The sequence below is a fragment of the Herpailurus yagouaroundi genome, unplaced genomic scaffold, assembly GCF_014898765.1.
Source record: "Herpailurus yagouaroundi ecotype Mexico unplaced genomic scaffold, PumYag 163, whole genome shotgun sequence".
Lineage (NCBI taxonomy): Eukaryota > Metazoa > Chordata > Mammalia > Carnivora > Felidae > Herpailurus > Herpailurus yagouaroundi.
The window spans coordinates 20363566-20368772 of record NW_024412404.1 but is presented as its reverse complement, the minus strand read 5'-3'; the positions used below and the strand labels follow the sequence as shown (position 1 = coordinate 20368772).

The 5207-nt window shown below is 54.1% G+C and overlaps 1 long non-coding RNA gene across 1 annotated transcript; it reads right to left on the bottom strand.

Annotated features, from left to right (window-relative positions):
- Positions 1-1503: 1503 nt before the first annotated feature.
- On the bottom strand, positions 1504-4972 carry LOC121036871 (uncharacterized). The gene is made up of 2 exons (XR_005793516.1): positions 3883-4972; positions 1504-3776 (listed from the first exon to the last, which is right to left on the bottom strand). It is a non-coding gene; the product is annotated as an uncharacterized LOC121036871 (long non-coding RNA).
- Between the last annotated feature and the right edge of the window lie 235 nt (positions 4973-5207).

The window sequence follows — 5207 nt, the reverse complement described above, 5'->3', positions numbered from 1 at the left end:
GAACCCATCCCTGTCTCCACTGGGGATGCACGCCCACAGAGCCAAGACCTCCCCTCTTCCTTCCCCACGGATCTTGGCTTTGCCCCCGGCACGGACCTGCCTCTGGGGAAGTGGCCAAGCAGCACCAGCACCCAGCGTGGGTACCGCCCTTCTCCAGGAGCACGAGCCACCGAGCCGCCAGGGGGCAGCAACCAGGCAGCGAGCTGTCTGGACCCGGAAGCCCTGTCCCGAGGAACCGGGGCAGTTCAGTGAGATGCTGCTGCCCCTTGACTCCGCAAGCGTCAGGTCATGTCCTAGAGCTTCAGCCAGGCTGGCCAGGTGCCAGGCTCGTGTCTGCCCAGACTCTGCAGCTCCCTCCCTGTGCAACCTCAGGGACAGCACTGAATCTGAGTGCTTGTCCTCACTTAACAAGGATGCCAGCCAAAAACGAACACTTCCCACACGACCAGCCATCTCCCGAGGCAAAGACGGATGCCTAGGGCTCCCTTGCCCCTCTTGCTCGGCCTCTCCGTGGAGCTTGTGCTGTTGTAAGGCCACAGGCTACTTACTGGGAGGAGTCCTTGCAGAGACATCAATCACCCCCCCTTCCATCTACCCCCCTGACCCAGAGCCAGGACCATGCTGGCATGCCCCAGCCCCCAGACCCTATCATTACAATGTTAGCCCACCTCCCTGGAAAGCTCCTTTAAAAACATGTTTTTCTTGCAAACCCTTCTAGGAAGTTATTCTAACAACAAAATACCGTAGAGTTTTTATAAGCCCCTGTAGTAACAAAATACCACACCAACTAAAACATCTACCCACAGAAGCGTCATGACTGTTGGCGGCCTCCTCCATGCTCACCCCCTTCCACAGGAGTCTGTCGCCCGGCCAGATGGTTTAAGTGGGAAGGACAAGTCGAGGGGGTCCCGGGGTGGGGATGGGGGGCCTTCCCTCAATGGCTTCACCACCGTGTCCCCATGACAGTAAGGCCCGAGGGTGTCTCTGACGGGTCTTCCCTCCCTCTACCTTGGCTGATGGGGGCACCATGGAAGGCACAGGAGAGAATAAAAGAAACCAGATCCTGTCGGCGTCACTGAGCCACTTGGATCGAAACAACCCCGAAACTCACCCCACCTCTGGACTTTCCAGCTTCAGGAGCCAAAAACCTCCCCTCATTGTTTAAACCAGTTTGAACTGGGTTTTCTGTTACCTGTGACTGTAAACCTACTCCCCTGGATGGAGCAAGGTTCATTCACATGCTGGCGGTCCCCTGATGGGCAGTGCGACCGTGAAAATGCACCGTGGCTGGGCATACACTTGTGGACAAAGATTTCTGAGATATATTAGGTAAATCAGTTGTGAATGCTACATAAAATTGATTCTCATTTGTATGAGAAAAGATACTTGACCATGCATGAACATTTTCTGGAAGGGTACTTAAGAGTGGCACACACACACACACACACACACACACACACACACATAATGACTAGTTTTAAAGTCGTGGGAGGTGATAAAAGTATAGTCCAAGGTGATCATTTATTTTGCTAGTTATTAAACCATGCCTTTGAAGCCCCTGCGGAAATACGAGATGCAGAGCACAGGAAGAAAGCGGAATGAAGAAATAATGGTCTCAGACCTTTGTGAGTTCTGCTTTATTTTCCTCCTCCTCCAAAGCTGGGCTCTCTAAAATTGGTAACTTCACCAGGCCAGTATCCACTTACAGGCAGCCTTGACTTTTTCTAAGTTATTCCACAGTCCTTATTCTACACCACCCATTTCGGGTTTCCCTGGGTCACCCCGGAGACCCCAAAAGCACTCTGAGGATGAACATACCTTTCCACTGCAGCCTCAGAGGAGGAAACGCCAGCTCTGTCTGAGTTCCCAAAGAGCCAAAATGGCGCCAAAGGTATCCGGTTCTCTGGATTAGAGAGCGCCCGGACGAATGAGAACTGCAGGAGGCCCAGTCAGCCCTGGAAGGCCAGGCAGCAACCTCTTGAGGAACAGACACAAGCCTGTGGAAGCATCTTTACCAAGATCCATCATTTGGGAAAGTCACCACAGTTTAGGGGCAGACAACCCTGTGGCCCTGTGGCCAGACACCAGGCGGGACCCTAGAGCTGGAAACGCCCACCCGGGAAGGTCACACAGCCATTCCACTCAGCCGGTACAGCTGAAGGCACCACACCTCCAGGTGACAGGGCCAAGCAATTGGTGTCTGGGCAGGACCTTCCTAGGACAGGAGGATGCCTTGGGTGCTGGGACCGCTGCAAAGCACCTCCCCTTTCTCCCTGCCTCTGCAGTCCGTGCTCCGGTGCTGCTGACCAGGAGCGAGTAGGTGGCCCCAGCTACCAAGACTGAGGCCTTCCCTTCTCTGCTGGCTCTGACCCAGCCTCCTCTTCTGGGAAGCTCTCCCCCCGGGCTCCCTAAGATTGCAGAGGCCTACACTCACGCATGCCCATTACCACCCCAGCAGCAGCTCCCATGTAGTATCCCTTGGAGAGAAGGCCATGTCCGATGCCTCACTGCCCGGCACAGAAAGCCCTCTGTGGGCCTGCTGGGTGGAGCAGCTCTGGCCTTACAGAGAAGGGAGCCTGCTGCCCATGGCCAGGGCCTCGGGGGCAAGATGGGGCCGAGCACCTGGAAGACCTGTACTTGCATAAGGCTGAGCACCACCTTCTTCCAAATCCAGGTGTGGAAGCATGAGCGAGCACTCCCCTGCCTCGTCCAAACGCCTGTTGACCTATGACAGAGCCCTGCTAGTTTGGGCAATCTTCAGGAAACTGCTCCTTTCCGGGCTTGCCCTTGGTGTGGTTTTGCTCAGCAGGAGTCGGACATTCAGCCAGACATTCAGAAGTCGGGGCTGGTAGACACCAAGCCTATTTTAACAGGTACGGGTTCTGGGGGGCAGGTTTCCAGAGTCTGAATCCAGACCTTCCAGATCCTCAAAAGGAACTCTCCTTTCTCGGAGTCTCACATGTCGGGCACAAAAATGGCTTCCTCAGAGCTGTTCTGGTGACTGAATGCGTTTTTTAACTGTTAAGTACCCGGAGCACTTCCTGTGTTCCAGGACCCATTAATGTTTCGTCATTCATGCGGGGAAACGGAGCACAGGCTTCCCACGCACCAGCACAGATGGTTTTCCTGCTCAGCTCCCAGCCCTGCCCTTTGGGTAGTGGGAACGCCCGGAGACTGGTGAGCTGGGCAGTGGCAGGCGAGGCTGGCTGGAGGTGTGACGGGAATGGGCAGGAGGGGGTCAGAGACCTGGCGAGCCCGGGCCACAGAAGCGGAGGATGTTGAGAAGGGGCTGGTCCAGAGTGCCAGGAGCCGCAGAGGCCAGTGGAGTCTGGTGCCTGGGCTCGCAGCCTTCAGTCAAGGAAGGGAGCGGTGGGGAGGGGAAGGAAAGGAAGGAAGGCGAGGGGGCCAAGGCAAGCTTTCTGAGATGGGGAAACATGTAAGAAATGGTGTGCGAGGGAGATGAGGTGGGAAAAAAAATAACGCAGCGAAGTCCTGCAACGGTGTGAGCAGGAAGGGGCACAGGAAGGACAAGGAAAGACCCGGAAACCTTAAAGTGGGAGTGTATGGGGGTTAAGAGGGGGAGTGCAGAGGTCACACCGGCCTCTACGCAGCGTGGCAGGGCAGGGAGTGAGTAGGCTGTGCGGGGAATGACCAGGAGGCTGCGCTGTGGCTTCGTACAAGTCGTTTCCAGTTCACTGGAGACCGCCACGCATGCACCACTTCCCCTGGTTTCCTTTCTCTTCTCTCATCCAGCTACCCCGAGGCCAAGGAGATGGCTGAAATGGCCAAAGAGTTTTGTAAGCTAGTCAAAAACCAAACTGAACTTTGAAAAGTCATGGCCAGACTTCCCCCTGAACTGGGCTGTGACCTGTAGAGACTCACAAGGGGTCCAGCCGCCAGGTCGACCTGGATAGATGGGGTGGCAGGCGCCATCGCTCCTGGGTGTCCACGCGCCGGCATCGAGGGTCTGGCGTCACCGTCTCCCCCAGGGCAGGATGGGTCAGAGGTACGTGGCCCGGTGGGCAATGCTGCTCACCCTTCACAGACGGGCCAGCGGGTCCAGGACAGCAGTGCCCAGATTCCGACCCAGCGTCCCCAAGTGCGTTCGCCTGGATCGTGCTGCCGGGGGGCGCTGCACAGAGAGAGCCTAATGCTTTTCCTCCTGGCTCTACAGAGTCAAAGCTCTGCCTCTCACTGTAAGCAAGCCACAGGCCAGCTCATCCCGGTTATAACCTCCACACAAAGGATGACTGAGAGCGGCACACAGAATCTAAAAAATCACAGGGTGCCTGGGTGGCTCAGTCAGTTCAGTGTCTGACTGTTGATTTTGGCTCAGGTCGTGATCGGTTTGTAAGATCGAGCCCCGCGTGGGCTCAGCGCAGAGCGTGGAACCCACTTGGGATTCTCTCTCTCTCCCTGCCCCTCCCCCACTTGTGCTCGCTCACACTCTCAAGGTACATAAACCTTAGAAAAAAATCTAAAAAAAATCACTTGACGGAAGTTATTTCAGACGGTGCCAACCATAAACTGGCTTTACCGTCCACCAGCCTGTCGTGCCCAGCCACACCCAATCCCCCTGGTTCCCTCAGCAGCCAAGCTTACCACAGAGGTACTTAATGCCATCATGATGTCACCCAAAACACAAACAGCCAAGACAACAGCATTAATACAAAGATATATTCCATAAAAGAGTGTGGCGGTCAAAGAAAAGCATTACACTTCCTGAAAACACAAGCATCCTTCTTCCTCTAGTCTACAGAGAAAACTGTAAAAAAAAAAAAAAAACAACAACAAAAAACTGTATCATAACATCATCAACAAACACCCACCAGGATACACCACACTAGCATGTACACTTCTGCGAGTAAGTGAAGGTAGCACTCGATCCCTGAACGATGAGGACAGAACGGGCACGAGATCCAGAGAAGCGTTAGAAAGTAGCCCAGAGACGCACAAATGCCCCAGCTGTCCCTGGTGGTTGTTGTTTGTTGATGATGTTATGATACATTTTTTTGTTGTTGTTTTTTTTTTTTACAGTTTTCTCTGTAGACTAGAGGAAGAAGGATGCTTGTGTTTTCAGGAAGTGTAATGCTTTTCTTTGACCGCCACACTCTTTTATGGAATATATCTTTGTATTAATGCTGTTGTCTTGGCTGTTTGTGTTTTGGGTGACATCATGATGGCATTAAGTACCTCTGTGGTAAGCT